Consider the following 24,354-nt stretch of genomic DNA (forward strand, 5'->3'; position numbering starts at 1 on the left):
CAGGGGGCTAAGCACAATGTGGTGCCTATCAACCAACATATGCTATTGCTCTCACTCCCCTGGGATCACACCCATTGTGCAGCTGTCACTGTCAAATGTTCTGGGTGGCACCCAGACATTTGGTCACTGGCTCTTCTCAAGACCCTACAACTAGGAACAGCTGGTGCAACACCTCCTGTGTGGGCTAAGTGGGACAGGGTGCTTCTTGCGTGGTGTGCAGGTGATGGGGGCAAACCACCGTAGTTATCTCTGACTCCAGCAGTGGGCATGGCACACCACCACTGGGTATATCTGAACAAAAGTCACTTGCAGTCCCAACTACCTCAGAGGGCACCACAGAGAAGGACATTATGAGAGAACACCACCTGTTGTTGCTCTCGTTCCCCTAGGAGCACACCTGCCCTAATGCTGCCACTGACAAATGCTTTGGGCAGTGCCCAGATGCTTGATCACAGTCCCTTCCCAGGAACCTGCAACTAGGAGCACCTAGTGCAGCACCTCCTTTGGGGGATAAGCAGGATGAGGTGCTTCTTACATGGTCTACAGGAGGTGGGGCAAACCACGACAGCTGTCTCTGGCTCCAGAGGTTGGAGTGGCCTGCCACCACTAGGGGAGTGTGAACAGGCACCACTTGCAGCCCCAATCACCTCAAGGGCACCACAGAGGAGGGCATTGTGACTGAACACCAACTGTTGGTGCTCTTGCACCCTTAGGAAAAAACCAGCCCTGCTACTGCCAATGCTGAATGCTCTAGGAAGTATGCACATCCTGATCTCTGTCACTTTCTAGGATCCTGCAACTAGGAGCAGCCTATGCAGCACTGCCTATGTGGGCTAAGTGAGAAGGGGTGCTTCATGCATGGTCTAAATTTGGTGGGTGCACACCACCACAGTTATCACTGACTCCAGAGATGGTCCTGGCCTGCTACCACTAGGGGTCCCTGAACAGACACTACCTGCAGTTCCAATCACCTCAGAGGAGGGCATTGTACTTGAACACTATCTGTTGTTGCTCTCAATCCCTTGGGAACTCATGCAAACTACTGCTTCTACTGCCAAGTGCTTTGGTCACCTTGTAGATCTGCCTAGAGCTCATTACTTCTTCCAAGCACCCTGCAATTAGGAGTACTCTGTGCCACCCTCCTGCATGTCCTTGCTGCTGTTGAGAGCTCAATATCTAGGAACAGACTGCTGGCCCTACCCATTGCCTCCTTCTCCCTCTGAAAACACACTGAGCATCCTGGGAATAACAGCCTGCTCACACTGAAGAAAGAGAAGGCAAATATTCAAACTCCCACACCAAAAATAAATAGTAACCCCACCAAAAAATACAAAGTGGTATTCTTGCATAGAAGTAGCCTTACAAGACTACTGTTTGGCTTTCCCAAAATCACAGAAAAAGAAAATTGCAAGCAAGATGAAGCAGCTCCAAAGCTATCCCCAGGTAAAGCAACAGGAGAATTCACCTAAAGCAGTCAACAATGAAACAGACCTCTACCGTCTGACAGACATTGAATTCAAAAGGGAGATAGTGAAAATAATGAAGGAATTAAGGCTGGATATAAATGAATCAAGAGAAGATACGAATAGTAATGCATATTCCCTTAGAAAGGAAATAGAAAACATAGGGAAGAGTAAAAAAACAAATAAAAAAACTAGAAAATTAATTTTCAGAGATGCAAACTGAGCTAAAAGCAATAAAGAGCAGAAGAAGGAATTAGTGACATGGAAGATAGAATAATGTAAATCACCCAATCAGGACAGCAGACAAACAAAATGAAAAAACATGAACGAAATATAAGATACTTACGGGATAATGTAATGTGGGTCAATCTATGCATAATAGGAATTCCAGAAGGAGAAGAAAAGGAAAGGAAATTGAAAATATATTTGACAAAATTATACCTGAAAATTTTCCAAATCTAAAGGAAACTGATATAAAGATACAGGAAGCACAGAGGGCCCAAAACAAGCCCACACCAAGATATATTATAAAAAAAATGGCAAAAATTAAGATAAAGAGAGGATTCTAAAGTCAGCAAGAGCAAAACAAAGCATTAATTATAAGGGAACCCCCATAAGGCTATCAGCTGATTTCTCTACAGAAACACTACAGGCCAGAAGGGAGTGGCAAGATAAAATGCTGAAATGAAAAAAATTTGCAACCTAGAATACTCTATCCTACAAGAAAATAATTTAAAATAGAAAGGGAAATAAAGAATTCCTCCAACAAACAAAAGCTAAAAGAGCACAGCAATACTAAACCCATTTTAAATGAAATACTGAAAGGGCTTCTCAAAAAAAAAAAAAAAGAAAGAAAGAAAGAAAGAAGAAGAATTACGATGGAGGAAACCATAATTTGAAAGCAGTCACTTAAATAAGCCAGCATACAGATCTAAACATGAAGATGTTAAAAATAAAAAAAGACTTCAAAATCATACAATGTGGGGAAGAAAAGTAAAATATAGAATCTTTTTTTATTTTAATGAAGTGTTTGAGCCTATATGACTATCAGGCTAAAGCAAGCAGATACAGGAAGGGGTTAACATATTTTAAAAACAAGGCAACCACAAATCAAAACCAAACATTACATTCACAAAAACTGAAAAGAAAAGTATTCAAGCATAAAATAAATGGAAACTATCCAAACCAAAAAAAGAAGAAAAGAGAAACATAGAATCAACTGGAAAACAAGGTTTAAAATGGCAATACATACATATCTATCAATAATAACCTTAAATGTCAATGGACTGAATGCTTTAATCAAAACACACAGAGTGATAGATTGGATAAAAAAGCAAAAATCATCAGTCTGCTGTCTACAAGAAACTCGCGTTAAGCCAAAGTACACATATAGATTGAAAGTGAGGGGATGGGAAAAGATATTTCATTCCAATGGACAAGACAGGAAAGCAAGAATTGCAATACTCATATCACACAAAATAGACTTTAAAACAAAGGCCAGAAAGAAAGACAAAGAAGGAGAAAATTTAATGGTTAAAGAATCCATTCAAGAAGAAGATACTACAATCATCAATATATATGCCCCTAATATAGGAGCACCCAGATACCTACAATAAATACTAACAAATATGAAAAGACAAATTGATGGGAATACAATCATAGTGGAAGATTTTTAACACCCCACTCACATCAATGGACAGATCCTCTGGACGGAAAATTGAGAAGGCAAAAGAGATCCTAAAGGACACAATAGAAATGTTGGAATGAGTTGATATTTTCAGGACATTACATCCAATGAAATCAGAATATACATTCTTCTCAAGTACACATGGAACACTTAAGAATTGATCACATACTGGGGCACAAATCTAATCTCAACAATTTAAGAGTATAGAAATAATTTCGAGTATCTTTTCTGACCACAATGGCATGAAACTAGGAATCAACCACAGGAAAAGAAAAGAGAAAAAACTGACTACATGGAGAACCAATGGGTCAAGGAGGAAATCAAGAAAGGAATTAAAAAATACCTCGAGACAAATGATAATGAAGACACAACCACTCAGAATCTATGGGATGTCGCAAAAGCAGTGCTCAGAGGGAAATTCATAGCAACATAGGTCTTCCTCAAAAAAGAAGAAAAAAATCTCCAAATGACAACTTAATCCACCACCTTAATGAATTAGAAAAAGAAGAACAAACAAGACCTAAAGTCAGCAGAAGGAAGGAAATCATAAAGATCAAAGAGGAAATCAATAAAATAGAGATTCCAAAAACAATAGACACAATAAATAAAACCAAGAGCTGGTTCTTTGAAAAGGTAAACAAAATTGACAAACCTCTGGCTAGACTCACCAAGAAGAGGAGAGAAAAAAATCCAAATAAACAAAATAAGAAATGAAAAAGAATAAGTTACAATGGATGCTACAGAAATACAAAAAAAAAAACAACCCATGAAAGAATACAATTGTATGCCAAAAAAATATGAGAACGTAGAAGAAATGGACAATTTTGTAGAGACTTACAGCCTGCCAAAAGTGAATCAAGAAGAAATAGATTAACTAAACAGACTGATCACTAGAAATGAAATTGAATATGTCATAAAACCATTCCTACAAATTCTACCAAATATAAAAAATATAAAAAAAATATATAAAAAGAGGAATTTATACCCAATCTCCTTAAACTTTTTCAAAAGGTTGAAGAAGAAGGAACACTCCCAAAGACATTCTAGGATGCCATCACCCTAATTCCAAAACCCCAAAAAGATACCACCAAAAAGGAAAACTACAGGCCAATATCTTTTTTTTTTTTTTTTTTGCCATTTCTTGAGCCATTCCTGTGGCATATGGAGGTTCCCAGGCTAAGGGTCAAATCAGAGCTGTAGCCACTAGCCTACACCAGAGCCACAGCAATGCAGGATCCTTAACCCATTGAGCAAGGCCAGGGATCAAACCCACAACCTCGTGGTTCCTAGTCGGATCTGTTAACCACCGAGCCATGATGGGAACCCCCTAGGCCAATATGTTTGATGAATATAAACACAAAAATTCTCAACAAAATTTTAGCCAACCAAATCCAACAACATATCAAAAAGACATACACCACAACCAGGTGGGATTCATCCCAGGGTAACAAGAATGGTTCAGCATAAGCAAATCAATCAATGTCATACACCACATTAACAAAAGAAAAGTCAAAAACCACATGATCATCTCAATAGATGCAGAAAAAGCATTTGACAAAGTCCAACATCCATACATGATTGAAACTCTTACCAAAGTGTATATACAGGGAACATTCTTTAACATAATCAAAGCCATTTATGACAAACCCACAGCAAATATAATACTCAATGGAGAAAAGCTGAAAGTCTTCCCACTAAAATCTAGAACAAGACAGGGATGCCCACTCTCACCACTGTTATTCGACACAGGATCGAAAGTCTTAGCCACAGCAATCAGACAAAGTAAACAAAAGGTATCCAAATAGGAAGAAAAGAGTTAAAATTGTCACTCTGTGCAGATGACATGATACTATATATAGAAAATCCCAAAAACTGAACCCAAAAGTTACTTGAACTGATCAACAAATTCAGCAAATTAGCAGGTACAAGATTAACATTCAGAAATTGTTTGCATTTGTGTATATTAACAATATAATATTAGAAAAGGAATATAAAAACAATATTTTTTTAAATAGCATAAAAAATACCTAGGAATAAATCTGACCAAAGAAGTGAAAGACTTATAAAATGAGAACTATAAAACATTAATCAAAGACATTAGAGAGAATTCAAAGGAATGGATTCTTCATGGGAAAATACAACATGCTCCCAGATTGGAAGAATTAATATTGTTAAAATGGCCATAATACCGAAACCAATCTACAGATTTAATGTGATGACTATCAAATAACCTGTGACATTTTTCACAAAACTAGAACAAATCATTCAAAAAATTTTCTGGGAAAATAAAATATCCAGAATTGCCAAAGCAGTCCTCGGGAAAACAAAAAACAAAAAACAACAAGAGGCATAACTCTCCCATCCTTCAGACAATATTACAAAGCTACAGCAATCGAAACAGTGTGTTATTGGAACAAAAGAAGAAAACAGAATAGAGAGTCCAGAGATAAATCCAGACACTTATGGTCAATTAATCTTCAACAAAGGAGGCAAGAATATAAAATGGGAAAAAGACAGTCTCTTCAGCAAATGGCATTGGAGAAACTGGACAGATGCATGTAAATCAATGATACTAGAACATACCCTCAGACCACGTACAAAAATAAACTCAAATGGCTTAAAGACTTAAACATAAGACATGATACTATAAAACTAGAAAAGAGCATAAGCAAAATATTCTCTGCCATCAACCATAAAAATGTTTTCTTTGGTCAGTCTCCCAAGGCAATAGATATAAAGACAAACAAACAAAAAGGACTTAAACTTACAAGCCTTTGCATAGCAAAGAAAACCATTAAAAAAACAAAAAGACAATCTACGGAATGGGAGAAAATAGTTGTAAATGATACAACCGACAAGATCTTAATTTCCAAAATATAAAAACAATGCATATAACTCAACAACAACAAAACAAACAACCCAACTGAAAAATAAGCAGAAGACCTATACAGACATTTCTTCAAAGAAGACATACAGATGGTCAGTAGGCACATGAAAAGATGCCCAACATTGCTAATTATTAGAGAAATGCAAATCAAAGCTATAATGAGGTACCACGTCACACCGACAGAAAGGCCATCATTAATGAGTCGACAAATAACAAATTCTGGAAAGGGAGTGGAAAAAGGGAAACCTTCCTTCACTGTTGGTAGAAATGTAAATTGGTACAACCACTGTGGAAAACAGTAATGGAGATTCCTTCAAAAACCAAGAATAGAAATACCATATGATCTAGCAACACCACTCCAGGTCACATATCCAAATGAAGCCATCATTTGAAAAGAAACACACACACCAATGTTCATTGCAGTACTATTTATAATAACTAAGGCAGAGAGGCATCCTTAATTTTCATTGATAAAGATCTAGTATATATGTATATAGACATATACCATGGAATATTAGCCATAAAAAGAATGAAATAATTTCATTTTCAGCAAAATGGATGGATATAGAGATTATTACACTAAACAAAGTCAATGTCAAATACATGATATTGCTTATATGTGGAATATGTAATAATGATACAAATGACTTATTTACAAAGCCAAATCAGACTCAGAGACATAAGAGAAAAATTATGGTTACCAAAGGGGATAGTGGGGGTGATAAATTAGGAGTTTAATATTAACATATCATGCTAGTATATACAAAATAGGTAAAAAACAAGGACATAATGTGTAGTATAGGGAACTATACTCAATATCTTATAATAAAGTATATTGAAAAATAATCTGAAAAAGAATATATATGTGAATAAGAATATATATATATATATACACTTGTATATGCATTTCATATACATATATAAAAAAGAATAAATGTATGTATATTACTAAATCACTTTGCCATATAGCTGAAATAGCATAATATTGTAAATCAATTATATTTCTATAAAAAAGAAAACAACTTCAAAAAATCATATGATCATCTGAATGGATGCAGACAAAGTATTTGACAAAATTCAACATCAATTTATAACAAAACTTTCAACTGAGAGGTTAGATAAGAAACATATCTCAATATAATAAAGGCCATATATGACAAACCCACAGCTAATATCACACTCACTGTTGAAAAGCAGAAAGTTTTTCCTCTAAGATCATAAAAACAAGACAAGAATGCCCACTCTTTCCACTTCTATTCAACAGAGTATTGAAGTCCTAGCCAGAGAAATTAGGCAAGAAAAATAAAAATTATCAAAGTTGGAAAAGAAGTAAAATTGTCACTATTTGCAGATGAAATGATATTATATTTAATAAAACACTTGTGCACTGTTTGTAGGAATGCAAATTTGTATAGCTACTATGAAAAATGATATAGAGTTTCCTCAAAAACTTAAAAAATAGAACTACCATATGATCCAGCAATTCCACCTCTGGGTATTTATCCACAGAAAATGAAAACACTAATTTGAAAAAAAAAATGTACCCTTATGTTCATAGGGGCATTATTTACAGTAACCAAGATATGAAATCAACCTACATGTATATCCATAATGAGTGAATAAATAACATCTATTATGGAATATTATTCAACCTTCAAAAAAGAATGAAACCTTAACATTTGAGATAATATGGATGACCCTCAGAAGTTATTATATTTACGTCAGACAGAGCAAGACAAATAATGTATGGTTTCACTTATATATAAAATTTAAAAAAACAAAGCAAATGAACAAACATTACAAAAGGGAACAGATTCCAAGATACAGAGAACAAACTAGTGGTTGCTAGAGGAGAAGAAGCTGGGTATTGGCAAAATACGTAAAGGGGATTAAGAAGTACAAACTTCCATTTATAAAATAAACAAGTCATAGAGATGTAATGCATAGAATAAACAATGCAGTTAATATTATTATAATAGCTTTGGTGACAGACGGTAATGGCTTACTCTGATAATTTCTTAATGTTTAAAAATATGGGATCACTACATTGTACACCTACCTGAAACTAATATAATATTGTATGTCACTTATAATTCATTTTAAAAAGTCTTACTAGAAAACTGAAAATAGAGCCTATTTAGCCCATCTCTCAGCTCTAAGAGCTTTGTCTTGTCACTGAAAAGTCCTTGTCAATTGTCCGATGTTAAAGCTAATGAGGAACAATGTGGATATTCCTGTAAAGTCCATGTAAACTCATAATTTTCTTATTAATTTTAATTTGCATTTATTAAATTATTGATCATGTTGATATTCTTTTAAATATTCATTGACCATTGGTATTTTTTTCATCATTATGGTTTTTCCCTTTATAATTTAGTACTTTTTAATCATTTAATTAAAAATTAAAAAAATTAATCTAGTAGTTCATATCATGGCACAGTTGTAATGAACCTGACTAGGATCCATGAGGATGAGGGTTCAATCACTGGATCTGCTCAGTGAATTAAGGATCCATCTTGCTGTGAGCTGTGGTGTAGGTTGCAAATGAAGCTTGGATCCTGTGTTGCTGTGGCTTGTGGTATAGGCTGGCAGCTATAGCTCTGATTCGACCCCTCACCTGGGACCCTCCATATGCCACAGGTTCAGCCCTAAAAGACAAATAATAATAATGATAGTAATGATATACTATCATCATCATCATCATCATCATCATCATTAGCTATAGTTTAAAAAACTTCAAATACTAAAAATTTTGAATACAGTGCAAACTCTGCACTCTAATTCTCCAGTGTTATCTCTCTACTGATAACCATTGTTATCTTCTCTTTTCTTACACTGTCTTTGATATATTCAGCTCCAAATTATTCCTCTCTCCTTTTTAATCTAACTTTGTGGAGATAGGTGCTAGAAATTCTCAATAAACCTGACTAAGAAGAATGGCCATGGTTGCTTTGGCCATAGCTGGGAAATTTGAAACATTGGCACTTTAGAACAATTAAACTTTGAGCCTCACATTTTTCTTTGTGTTCCTCAGTGTCTGCTATTGGGGCTTGATAACTTGTCCTTGACTACTGGGTAAAGATACTGAAGATGTCAGCCTTGCTCGAATCTTTGGCCAAATGACCTTAAGTCCTCCATAGCCTATTCTCTTGTGTTATAGAGACTTTTTTGTGAAAATTTCCAATATAGGCCCACATCCCAAGAATCCACATAAGGAATTTTTTTTTCTCATGCGAAATAAATAGGGTTAATTGATTGTGAATCATATATATTTCTTAAATAAGTCACTGTAAGGTTCTACACACCTCTTCCTAAAAATGGGTTGAACATCTTCACCAAGAATATAGGACTAGGAAACCTCACACATGCACAGTCTGAAGCTTCTTATTTTAGAAGCCTTGATGTCTTTTTTCTATTAAAAATTAATTAATTAGATGTGATGAATAGGTGATCTATGAACATACTATAAAATTTAACATAGGATTTCGACATATATGTTCTAAAATGGTTAGATGATTTAATTACTTATGCCCCAAATAGGATGAAAATTATGATTAGATTTCATGTCATATCAAAAATTTGGCCCTGGAAAGGTAATAAAAACAGTCAGAACATTTAGATAACTGTTGATTCCTGCTTTGCTGGAAGAGCTGTCCTGTAACTATGCAGGAATTTTGTTGTAGGCTAGGTAAAGTCCCCTCTATATTCATTCTCAATGCCAGGAGGACTATGAACACTCTGGGATCCAGTGTTGTTTGGATTATTATAGAATTCCATTTTTGTCACAGGAATAAAAATAGTATAGATAGTGGTTATGCAGGATGGAGATTAGGAGCCACCACACCATCCTAACAACAAGTAAAAGAAAAGCTGATCAGAGTGAAAAATAAACTACTCTTCTAGGAGAGGAGATAACACAGGGTGAATTGCTGCCCCCAATATTGCAGAGACTAATAGGCAAATACAGGGAAAAACTTATCAGAGCAGAGGCTCAGGAGTGGGAACCAATGTAGGAACCAGTGCTAGGGAAAAACACCAGAACTGTAATTGAAGAATTACTGTAGGTTCAGTGTGGATTTCTCTGAGAGTTCAAACCTCCAGGAAAACCCAGTCATAGGGAATCCTTCTCCTAGTCACTTTGTGAGTTTTATCACCAGGAGTTTTGAACAGGTTTTCAAGATGAACATAATCTCATCATGATTCTGGCAAGGGGAGGGAGGGAAGGAACTATTTTGAACTACATCAGAGTACTCCGTTCTTAACAAGGCCTGCCCTCAGGACAAAACATTTAAGAAGAGCCCAACCTGGGGGAAGGGAAATCCAACTCCAGCCACTCTGTCCATCTTCTCTTAACTAATGTATAGAAAAAAATTAAAATCACTTGTGAAGTTCACAATCCAGAGGCATAGGCTCACTAAAAGACTAAGACCTAATCAGAGGACCATAGAACACTTCCTTGCATCCCACCTCACCAACATCTTACTAAAGGCCTATTTACAATAGTTCCTCTTACCCAGTATGAAATGTCTGGCTATCAAGAAAAAATTACTAGTCATGCCAAAAGGCAAAAATTATTTTGAAGAGACAGAGCATGCATCAGAAAGAGACATGGGAGAGATCTTGGGAAATATGAGTGGGAATTTTAAATGACTGTGATTTTAATTACATCCCATTTGTTTATTTTTGTTTTTATTCCTATGACTCCAGGAGATGGATCCAAAAAATTATGGCTGCAATTTATATCTGCCTATGTTTAACTCTAGAGTTTTATAGTATTCAAACTTACATTTAGGTCTTTAACCCATTTTCAGTTTATTTTTGTATATGGTGTTATAGAATTTCTGATTTCATTTCTTATATGTAACTGTCCAGTTTTCTCAACACCACTTATTGGAGATTTTATCCATTGTATTTTCTTCCTTTGTTGTAGATTAATTGGCCATAGGGTTCATGTGTTTATTTTTGGGCTTTCTATTCCATTCCATTAATCTTTGTGTCTGTTTTTGTGCCAGCACTACACTGTTTTGATGATTATAGCTTTGTAGTATAGTCTGAAGTCAGGGGGCATGATTCCTCCAGCTTCATTTTTCTTTCTCAGACTGCTTTGCCTATTCAAGTTCTTCTGAGTTTCCACACAATTTAAAAAAATTGTTTTATTTCCATGAAAAACATCATTAGTGATTTGATAGAGATTGTGTTGGAACTGCAGATTGCCTTGGGTAGTATAATCATTTTAAAAATATTGATTCCACCAATCTGAGAACATGGTATATATTTCCATCTGTTTGTATGATTTCTTTCATCAAAGTAAAGACCTTTTGAAAGAAAACACAGGTCTTTAAAATGGGAGAAAAGATTTGCAATGATGTAACTGACAAGGGATTGATCTACAAAATATACAAATAATTCGTATAGCTCAATATAAAAAAATGGCCTAACAACCCAATCAAAAAAGGACAGAAGACCTAAATTTCACCAAAGAAGACATACAAATGGCCAAAAGGCACATGGAAAGATGCTTGGTATCACTAATTATTAGAGAAATGCCAGTCAAAACTTGAATGAGGTATCACCTTATACCAGTTAGACTGGCCATCATTAAAATTCTACAAATAATAAATGTGGAGATAACGTGGAGAAAAGACAATACTCTTGCACTTTTGGTGGGGATGTAAATTGGCATAGCCATTATGGAGAACACTATGGATTTTCCTTAGAAACCAAAAATAGAGTTACCATATAATACTGCATTTCTGCTCCTGGGCATATCTGGAGAAAACCACGATTCAAAAAGATACATGCACCCCAATGGTCATTGCAGCACTATTTACAGTAGCCATGATATGGAAGCAACTTAAATGTCCACTGACAGATGACTTCATAAAGAAGATGCAGTATACTTATACAATGATTATTACTCAGCCATAAAAGAATAAAATGATGCCATTTGCATAAACATGGATGGACCTCGAGATTATCATACTAAGTGAAATAAGTCAGACAAAGATAAATATCACATGATATCACTTACTCGTGAGATCTAAAAAAATGATACAAATGAATTTATTTACAAAACAAAACAAAAAAATAGATTCAGCCATAGAAAATAAACTTATGGTTACCAGTGGGGGAGGGATGAATTAGGAGGCTTGGATTAATATCCACACACAACTGTATATAAAATAGATAACCAACATGGGCCTATTATATAGCACTGGGAGCTAGATTTAATATATTGCATTATAACCTATAAGGGAAAAGAATGTGAAAAAATTGGTATATATTTTTTGTATAACTAATAACTTTTCTGTACACCTGAAAAAAACACAACATTTTAAATCAATTGTATTTCAGTTAAAAATAACAACCATGAATAATATGCTCAGAACTCTAATTGACATATTAGAGAGCATGCAAGAACAGACAACCAACATAACCAGAAAAATGAATATCCTAAGAAAGAACCAAAAGTAAATGCTAGAGATAAAGAACAATGTCATGAAAATTTTAAATGCCCTTGATGAGCTTATTAGTAGACATCATATAGATGAAGAAAGAATCTCTGACTTTGAAAAAGATACATGCACCCCTATGTTCATGGCAGCACTATTCACAATAGCCAAATCATGGAAAGAACTTAAATGTCCATCAACAAATGAATGGATTAAGAAGATGTGGTATACATACACAATGGAATACTACTCAGCCATAGAAAACAACAAAATAATGCCATTTGTAACAACATGGATGGAACTAGAGACCCTCATACTAAGGGGAGTAAGTCAGAAAGAAAGACAAATACCATATGATATCACATATCTGGAAACTAACATATGGCATAAATGAACCTTTCTACAGAAACGATATTCATGGACTTGGAGACCAGACTTGTGGTTGCCAAGGGGGAGGGGGAGGGGGGGAATGGGATGGACTGGGAGTCTAGGGTTAATAGACACAAACTATTGCATTTGGAGTGGATAAGCAATGAGATCCTGATGTATAGCACAGGGAATTATATTTAGTAAAATGTGATGGAACATGATGGTGAATAATGTGAGAAAATGAATGAATATATAGGAATTCCTATTGTGGTGCAGTAGAAACTAATCCAACTAGGAACCATAATGTTGCAGGTTCAATCCCTGGCCTCACTCAGTGGGTTAAGGATCCAGCATTTCAGTGAGCTGTGGTGCAGGTTGCAGATGTAGCCCGGATCTGGCGTTGCTGTGGCTGTGACTGTGGCGTAGCTCCGATTTGACCCCTAGCCTGGGAACCTCCACATGGTGATGCCCTAAAAGGACAAAAAGACCAAAACAAAACAAAAAAGAATGAATGTATATGTGTGTCACTGGGTCACTTTGCTGTACAGTAGAAAATTGACAGAACACTGTAAACCAACTATAATGGAAAAAAATCAATAAAAAAAGTAAGACTCTCTGAGCTTGGGTATATCTCAACAGAAACTTCCAAAACTGAAGTACAAATAGAACAAAGACTGAACAAAATAGACTATCCATGGATGGTGAGACAACTACAAAATATATAACATACGTGTTATGAGAATATTAGAAGGGAAAGAAAGAGAAAGGAACATGAGAAATATTTGTAGTAATAATGACAGAGATTTTCATAAGTAAATGTCAGACACCAAGCCACAGATCCAGGAAGCTCAGAGAATAGCATGTAGGATAAACACAAAAATCCAAAACCAAAACATCAAAAACAATAAAAACTACACCTAGGCATAGCATTTTCAAAGTATGGAAAATAAAAAATGAAGAAAAAAAAACCTGAGTGAAGACAGAGTTGGGGGAAAACTTATCTATAGAGGAACAAAGTAAGAATTACATATTTATCACTTCTCAGAAATTATGCAAGCTAGAAGACAGCAGAGTAAAATAATTAAAGTGTTAAGAGTAAGAAATCCCACCAATTTATAATTCTGTACCCTGTGAAATCATCATTAAAAAGTGAAGGAAAAATAAAAACTTTCTCAGACAAAAATTGAGGAAATTTGTTATTAGTAGACTTTTCTTGCAAGAAATGATAAAAGAAGCTCTTTGGAGAGAAGAGAAATAATTAGGTCAGAAACCTAGGTCTACATAAAGATGAGGACCAAAGAATAAGTGCAGGTAAAATAAACACTATTTCTCTTATTCTTAATTGATCCAACAGTTTGTTCAAAATAATAATAGTAAAATATATTCAATTATGTATCTTTATGTATATATACTTATGCCCATATATGTATACTTATATATGCTTATATATAAGTAAAATGAATGACAATAATGATACAAGGAATGGGATAGAGGAATTAGGATTTTTTTGTTTTATAAGATATTTACCTAACCTTTGAAATGGTATGGAGTTATTTGAAAGTGGACTGGAAATTGTCATAAATGTATATTGCAAACTGTATGGCAAGCAGTAAAAAAGTTTTTCTTTTTTTTTTAAAGTGTAACTGAAGAGTTCTCTTATGGCATAGTGGGTTAAGGATTTGGCATTGTCACTGCAGAAACTTGGGTCACTACTGTGGTGTGGGTTCAATCCCTGGCCTAAGAACATCCACACACCATGCGCATGGCCAAAAAATTTTAAAAGTGTAACTGTTATGCTAAGAAAGTAAAAAATGGAATCATATAAAATGCTCAGCTGAAAGTACAAAAGCCAGGATAAGAGTAGAAAAAAATAGGAACAAAGAATAAAAAATAGAAAACAATGAAAAATATGATAGTTATTAATCTAATCATTTTGACTGTACATGGTCTAAATGCACCAATTAAAAGAAAGAGATTGTCAGAATGCATGGAAAAAATCCATTTCAACTACATATTATCTAGAAAATCCATCATAAATATAAAAAATTAAAACATGAATTAAAAAGAATGGATACAGAAAGATATACTATGCTGATACTAATCAAAAGAAAGCAAGAATAATTATATTAAGTTCAAACAACAGACACACACAAAAAAGGAAAATTATAAGGAGAAAGGTTAAAAATATTAATTCCCCAAGTAGACATAAAAATCCTTAGTGTGCATGATGAACAACAGAGTATCAAAACACTTGAATCACAAACTGATAGAACTGAAAGGAGAAATAGATGCATCTACTATCATAGCTGGAGACTCAAAACCCTTCTATTAGAAAATATTTTCTGTTCTGCTAATAGGCAGAAAATCAGTAAGGACAGAGTTGAACTCAACATAATCAACTGGATATATAGACATCTATAGACTAATTCATCCAACACATTCTTCTCAAGCTCACTTGGAACACTTACCAAGATAGACCACACTATGGGCCATAAAACATATGTCAACAAAATTTTAAAAGTAGAAACCACACAAATGCCTGCTTCCAGAAAAAATGAAGTTAAACTAGTTATCAATAACAGAAAGATAACTGGAAAATTTCCCAAATACATGGAGATTAAATAGCACAATTCTAAATAACATGTGAATCAAAGGAGAAATCTGAAAGAGAAATTTAAAATAATCTGGACTAAATGAAAATGAAAGCACATCTTTTCACATGTAGCATGAAGGAAAAAGTGCTTAGAGGGAAATTTATAGCATTGAATGAATACACTAAGAAAAAGAAAAACCTAAAATAAATAAATTGTTTCTACCTTAGAAAACTGAAAAAAAGAAAGTAAATTAACCTTAAAGTATATGTTAGAATAGATATAATAGAATTAGAGCATTAATGAATGAAATTGGAAACAGGAAATCAGTAGGGAAAATAAATAAAACTAAAAACATTATTTGAAAAGGCGAATAATATAGTAAGCCAGTCTAAGATAAAAGACAGTGGTTACAAATTACTAAAATCAGAAATGAGAGGAGAAATCATTATTTATTCCAGGGAATTTAAAATGATAATAAAGTAATACTATGAAAAACTCTATGCCCATAAATTGCATAGCCTAGATGAAATGGACCATATCCTTCCAAAACTCACATAAAATGAAAGGATTATCTGTATAAGCCCATATAGGGAGTAAGTGGTTCTCCCTTCAAAAGATTCAACTGCTTTTTTTGCTTTTTAGGGCCACACCCATGGCATATGGAAGTTCACAGAATAGGAGTTGAATTGGAGCTGCAGGTGCTGGCCTAAATCATAGCCACAGTGACTCGGGAATCAAGCCATGTCTGCAAGCTACACCACAGCTCATGGCAATGCCAGATCCTTAACGCACTGAGCAAGGGCAGGAATCGAACCCACATCCTCATGGATACTAGTTGGATTTGTTTCTATTGCACCACAACAGGAACTCCTTTTTTCCCCCACCTTTTTAGGTCTACACCCATGGCATATGGAAGTTTCCAGGGTAGTGGTTGAATAAGAGCTTCAGTTGCCAGCCTATGCCACAGCCACAGCAATGTGGGATCCAAGCTGCATCTACAACCTACACCATGGCTCATGGCAATTCAAGATCCTTAACACACTAAGCAGGGCTAGGGATTGAACCTGCATCCTATGGGCAGTAGTTGGGGTTTTTCCACTGAGCTACAATTGGGAACTCTCCCATAAGTATTTTTAAAAGTTGAACTAATAACAAATAACTTCCAAAAATAGAAAGCACCAGGCCCAGATGAATTGGTGAATTCTATCAAACATTTAAGGAGAAAATTATAAAAATTTTCTATAATCTCTTTCAGAGGAAGAAATATAAGGACTCATTCTCTCAGGCCAGCATTGCCCTAATGCCAAAACCAGACAGACAACACAAGAAAAGAAAACTACTGGATTCCTATTGTGGCTCAGTGGTAACAAATGTAATATCCATGAGGATGTGGGTTTGATCCTTGTTTTCACTCAGTGGGTTAAGGATCCAGCATTTCCATGAGCTGTGGTGTAGGTTACAGACATGGCTCAGGCCTGACATTGCTGTGGCATAGGCTGGTGGCTGTGGCATAGGCTCTCAGCTGCAGCTCCTCAAACTAATAAAGTATTATAGCAATGTTGCAGAATATAAAGTTAATATACAAAAAAATCAATCACTTTATTATATAACAGCAATGATCTGGTGGAATTCAAAATTAAAAACACAATGCTGCTAGTACAATTTATATTATTACCCCCAAAATAGGTATAAATCTAATGAAGTTGTATAAGATCTCAATGAGAAAAGCTCTAGAACATAGATGAAGGAAATCAATGAAGAACTAAATAAAGGGAGAGAGATTCCATATCCATAGGATGACTCAGTATTGTTTAGATTTCAGTTCTTCCCAACTTGATTTATAGGTTCAATGCAATCCCAATCAAAATCAGAGCAAGTTATTTTGTGGATGTCAACAAACTAAATCTAAAGTTTCTATGGAGAAAAAAAAAGACTAAAAGTAGTCAATGCTGTATTGAAGAAAAAAAAACCAACCAACTTGGAGGATTGACAGTACTAGAATTCAAGACTTACTCTAAAGCTATAGTAATCAAGACAGTGTGATATTGGTAAAAGAATAGAGACACAGACCAATGGAACAGACTGGCAAGCCCAGAAATAGATCTGTACATAGTCAACAGATCTTCCAAAAAGGAGCAAAGGTAACACGTTGAAGCAGATAGTCTCTTCAATAAATGATGCCAGAACAACTAGACATCCACATGCAAAATCGTCATCATCATCATCAAAATATAGAATTTACACTGCTCACAATAATTAACTTAAAATGGATCACAGACCTAAATGTAAAATGCAAAATTATAAAAAATATTAAAAGAAAATGTAGGAGAAAGTCTAGATGAATTTGGGTAAATGATGGCTTTTTGGGCACAACACCAAAGGTAAGATTCATGAAGGAAATAAATGATAAGCTGGACTTCATTAAAATAAAAAACTTGCGTTCTCTAAAAGACAATGTCGAGAGAATGAGAAGATAGGCCACAGACTGGGAGACAATATTTGCAAAATATATATCTGACAAAGGACTGTAATCCAAAATATACAAAGAACACTTAGAAGTCAAAAAACGGAAAACAAACAACTTGATTAAAAAATGGGCCAAAGATCTTAAGACAAACCTCACTAAAGAAGAAATACATATGGCAACTGTTTGAAAATATGCTCAACATTAGACCTCATTAGGGAAATACAAATCAAAAAAGCAATGAGATACTACTACACACTTATTCTAAATGGCCGAAATTTGAACAATGACACTAGATGCTGGTGAGGATGTGGAGCAACAGGAACTCTCATACATTACCTATGGGAAAGCGAAATGGTACAGCAACTTTGGTATATAGTTTGGAAGTTTCTTACAAAACTAAATATAGTGTTACCTTATGATCCAGCAATTGTTCATTCTCCTTGGTTATTACCCAAAGGAGCTGAAAACTTTTGTCCATACAAAAACCATGTCAATGATTACAGCAGCTTTATTTATTTAACTGCCCAAACCTAGATGCAAGATATCCTTCAGTAAGTGAGAAGAAAAACTTTAGTACATTCAGACACAGAAAATTATTCACCAAAAAAAAAAAAACCCAAAAAACAAAAAACTATCAAACCAAGAAAAGGTATGGAGGAACATTGCCAAGTGAAAAAGCCAATTTTGAAAAGGCTACATAAAATATGATTCCATATTTAATGGCACTCTAGAAAATGAAAAACTCTAGAGAGAGTAAAAACATCAATTGCAAGGAATGGATGAATAGACATAGAAAAGTGGATTTTCAAAGTAGTGAAAATACTTTTTATGATATTATAATGATGAATACATGTTATTATATATTTGTCCATAACCATAGAATATGTAACACCAGGACTTTGATGATTATGATTTGTCAGTGCAGCTCCATCAATTATGACAAATGTACTATCTGATGAGTGATGTCAATGATGGAAACTATGGACATTTAGGTTGTTTCCATGTCTTGGCTATTGTGAATAGTGCTGCTATGAACACAGGGATGCATGTATCTCACAGATATAAAGAACGGACTTATGGTTGACAAGAGGGAGGCGAGAGGAATGAGATGGATAGGGAGTTAGGTGTTGGTAGATGCAAACTATTACATTTAGAATGGATAAGCAATGAGGTCCTACTGTACAGCACAGGGAACCATATCCAATCTCTTGGGCTATAACATGATGAAAGATTGTATGAGAAAAAGAATGTATTCATATATGTATGACTGTACAGCAAACATTGACAAAAAAGTATAAATCAACTATACTTTAATTAAAAAGTCTATAATGTTTGCACACTGTTCTTAACTTTTAATTTCCTTTCACTTGATAGTTTGCAATTTTCATCTCACTGTGATACAAAGAATTAAAGAACAGACTGAGAGAAGGGAAGTATTTTTCAGTTTTGTAGGCTCTAAAAGTTTCTAATTTTGGACCTTGACTCAGACTCCAATATTCAAGACTTCCAGATTTTCTGGACTTCTCTCACGTGAAAGTTCATATCTGTTTTCTTTTTTCCTTCCTTCCTTCCTTCTTTTTCTTTCTTTCTTTCTTTCTTTCTTTCTTTCTTTCTTTCTTTCTTTCTTTCTTTCTTTCTTTCTTTCTTTCTTTCTTTCTTTCTTTCTTTCTTTCTTTCTTCCTTATTCTTCCTTTATTTGTCTTTTCATGTCCACACTTATGGCAAATGGAATTTCCCAGGATAGGGGTTGAATTGGAGCTGCAGCTATCTATGTTACAGCCACAACAATGCAGGATCTGAGTGGCATCTGTGATCTACACCACAGCTCATGGCAACACCAGATCCCTAACCAAGTGAGGCCAGGAATCAAACCCATGTCCTCATGTATATTAATTGGGTTTGTTACTACTGAGTCACAATGGGAACTCATATATCTGCTATTTCTGGTCCTAGCCTGCTCTTCACTGCTTGCACTGCTCAATTTAATATACTACCTAATCCATGGATCAGTGCATTGAATACCTCTCATGCTCGATTCCAAACCACCTTAGCTCTGTCTCTTACTTTAGCCACCTTTAACAGCAACCAATTACATAAGGGCTTTGACCACTTCCTTGCAGGTGCCACTTGAGAGTGCCCATATAGCCTTGTGGGAACAATAAATTAATGACTGCTCCAGGAGATTTTCTGATGTTATTATGTGGGATGCCCACAGGAGCATACTCAGTATACAGTATTACACAATCTGAAAATGTGGGCAGTTAATACCATTCAAGCCACTAAAGGCTAACAGAAGCCAAATGATTCATTCCCTTTCATCTCCCTGATGACAGTTCTAAGATCCATAAGACTCCTCTTGGGTATTGTGGCATCAAGAACACCATAGCCTATAGCAATGTTCAAATCAATAACAGAATCTGGCATTGCCATGAGCTGTAATTTGGGTTGGAAAGGTGGCTTGGATCATGTGTTGATGTGGCTGTGGCATGGGCCAGCAGATGCAGCTCTGATTTGACCTTGGAACTTCCATATGCTGAACTGAGAACTTCTATATGCCATGGGTGCAGCCCTAAAAAAAAAAGTAAATATATTTTACCTCACACTTTAGTTCTGTGTCTGCTTCTGTAAAACCAATGGCAACCTTTGTCTTCTGGAGCTGCAGGGAGAAACTGCTGAAACTCAGGCCCATGTTCTGATTGTCATGATTGCAGGAATGCAAAAGAGATTAAATAGCCATCTTTGATAGCTCTTCTATGCCAAAATATAGGCTATAAAAGGGAAAGAGTTGAAGCCTGAAACCTAAGATGGAGATATAATATGAACTAGCCTGGGAATATCTAAGTGTCATATTTCTAAGAACATGTGGAGCAGAATAACCAGCTCCTTCTCATTGCTATTGAGGAACAGTCTCCCCAAGCTTGGGTGCCCTGTAAAGATATAACCTGTGGTAAGTACTTACAGAAAGATGCCTATTTGGGGGCTCTCTTGCCCCATTCTTGTTGCCTCTAGATGATAACCAGGGTTAAAATATAACTCAAATGAGTAAATACAGTCCTTCCTCCCAAAGGAAAGAATTACATTCCAAAGGAGTTGCAGGCCCTGGTTAATATACACTGGAAAAAATAGGGAACATGTGTGGAAGTGGGGCTTGAATATGACAGAACAGGGGTGAAGTGCTCTTCCATGACTCAAGATCCAATGTCAAGGCCAGGGGCACATGGAGACAACGTTTTTACATTGCTGGGACAGTTTCTTAAAAATTGAACATGGAGATTACCTACAGTAAATGGGGAAACAATATTGGAATTGCCCTGGGAAAGATTTGAGGAAGAGTTCAGAAGCATAGGGAATTGAGAATGCTACAACTGATGAATTATGTTAGGATGGAGAACACCTCACTCAGGACATCACAGAGGATATGCCCTTCAAGCAATGAGATGCACAGATGAGGCAGATGCTGACACCTTTGAGAAGACTGGTACCAGCCATCTTTCATCCGATGGGATTGATAGTAGAAGATGCTTATATAGAACTGAACTGCCTAGTATAAATGCAGATGATTGGATTCTGGAATGATGGAGACCAGATATTGACAGTTAACAATCAGATTCAAGTTGGATGTAACTACCCTAATGAACAGCAAAACCAAAATAGCAGTTATGTTGCTGTTATCTATAGGTATCTGTGTTGAAGAATCATGGTGTTCTGAGGGATGGAATATTTTCATCCATCCAGGGATTTACTTGATTTGTATACCTGAAAAAAATTTGAGCATCCAAGTAGAAGAATTATGTATTAGTTTACTAGGGCTACCATAGCAAAGTACCAATGATTGGATGGCAGGCTGATGTCTCAAAAGAAACTCCATCTTCCCTTGGTCTGAATTCAGGCTCCTTTTATACAGAAAAAGGGGAGGGGGATGGCCCAGTGGTCACTCACTAACAGTCACTTGCTTGGGGGAAGGACCCACCACAACACTGGCCAATGGCTGAACAGGACCACGAAATGTTGCTAAAGGTTACTCACATTTCCTCCATGGGTGTGCATGTCTATTCTAATATCCTCTTCTTTTGACACCTATTTGATATTGTTTTACATTGGATTAGGCCTCTCCATGAACTCATTTTAGCTTAGTTATTTCTTTAAAGGCTCTATCTCTAATAACAGTCTCATTCTGAAGTCTTGGGCTTTAGAACATCATCCTTTGAATGGGGGGTCAGGGGCACAATTCATCCCACAGAGCAAAGTTCAATTGCCTAAATGGAAAATTGTCATATTTCAAGTAGTTTCCAGATATAAGTTAGTTCATAGTCTCAGAATGCATTGATTAAAAAATGAAGCTGAGTACATCAAGAAAATTGTAAGGTACTACACATATATAAGTAATAGATCATAAAGATATTTCCAATTCTGTCCAAAACATTACAACTGAGAAAATAAGAGCAACCAGAATTTTTGGAAGTCTAAGTAACATGGACACCAGGGGACCTAAAACACTATCATGGTTCTCCAGGTAGGCTGGAGCTTAATGGGGCCAGATGATATATTATACTCCGGCCCAAGACCTTCTTACAAGACCTTTCTATGGACCAGTTCTATGGTTATTTCCCCAGATCCCCTAAATCATAATTTGGATAGTTATAGTTAGTTGATGACAAAACTCTGTCTTTGGTTCCCAGAACCATGGAATAAGAATCATTATGCTAGGGAGCACCATGGAAAATTCTCCAAAATATACCTCCCCATCTCCACCACCAAGGTAGTAAAGCAATTTGTTTTTTCTCTTTTAGGGCCACACCTGTAGCACATGGAAGTTCCCAGGCTAGGCGTTGAATCAGAGGTGCAGCTGCTGGCCTATACCATAACCACAACAAGGCAGAATCTGGGCTGCATCTGCAACCTACACCACAATTCACAGCAACACCAGATCCTTAACCCACTGAGCAAGGCCAGGGATTGAACCCACATCCTCATGGATACTAGTAAGGTTCCTTAACTGCTGAGCCACAAAGGGAACTCCAAAAGCAAAAATTATATTCAACTGAGAGAAATTTTAGAGATTACTACCACCTTAAAGGATGCAGGGGTAGTAATCCTCTTTATATCCTCATTAAATTCACCTCTATAAGCAAGTGGCACATGAGAGTGGGCAACTACAAGATGTAATGAAGCAGTGGTCCTGATTATGGTTGCTATGTCAAATGAAGTACCTTTACTAGAATAAATCATCAGTCTCTGGTACTTGTTATGGTTATCAATCTGTTGAATGAATTCTTAATGCCCATCAGTAAGCAGAATCAAATGCAGTTCATTTTTACATGAAAGTCACAGTAGTATACTTTCATCATTTGCCCAGGACACTCTATCACAACATAGTCTGCAGAGACGTAGATATTTTTGGCAATCTGCAGAACATTATGCTACTTTACTGTAGTAAATATATCATTCTGATTGTGCCTAGTGATCTGGAAGTATCAAATGTTATAAGAATTGTGCATGCCAGACAGTGGGAAATAAAGCCAACAGAAATCAGCGCCATGGTGCAGTTTTTCGGGTGTCCATTGATTTGGGGCCTTCCAGTTAGAAGCATGTATTGTACTCCATGCTGGTAAAAAAAGAGGCTCAGCTGTGCATTTGGCGGCCTCACTAGACAGCAGCGTATATGAGTGGAACCAACATCCAATATATACTGTGTCCCAAAGTAGCTAGGATAAACATGTCTGGGAACAACAAGATAGAATTGGTATTGTCTTCTTCTTTAATTAGAATCACTGTAAGTAATTCATCTGTAGAATTTTTTAGCCATTTTCCTTTAAATCTGAAGTTCTGTTGGATTACAGTTACTTCACAATGGGGGGATGCTTCTAGCAGGATAGGGTAAGTGTCTCATTAGGCTTGAAGCTCTGAGTTATCATTGTAATAGATGCTATGGTGCATCACACCAAGGTAACACTTGGTCCCTGCTGCTTGGAGTGTTTGTTGGCTGCTGATTGCTCACAGTAGAGTCTTTCTCCAGGTAGCACCTCAACTGAAGGGAGCTGTCTCATCTATCTAAGGTTACTTCCCCTCCTGTAGGTATCCCATATCTGATGCCTGTTCAATGCTAAATAAAAAGTCCCATCCCCTTTTATTTGGGATAAATCTGAAGAGAGATTCCAGCTTCAGAGATTTCAGTGGGACTGGCTGCATCTCTGTTGCCATTATTTTGAAGTGCTCCCTCTGTCCAATTCTATTCTCTTACTCCTTCACAGGTATTATTACTCTTTCACAGGTATTATTTCTGGGCTTTTTTTATATTTATTTATTTATTTTTTTGTCTTTTTAGGGCTTCACCCATGGCATATGGAAGTTCCAGGCTAGGGACTGAATCAAAGCTGTAGCTGATGGCCCACACCACAGCTACATCTGTGACCTACACCACAGCTCATGGCAACA

Source organism: Sus scrofa, chromosome 6 (genome assembly GCF_054392235.1).
Source record: "Sus scrofa isolate SSC_HxYL_T2T_F1_AM1 chromosome 6, Sscrofa_HxYL_maternal_Yorkshire_Landrace_v2.0, whole genome shotgun sequence".
Lineage (NCBI taxonomy): Eukaryota > Metazoa > Chordata > Mammalia > Artiodactyla > Suidae > Sus > Sus scrofa.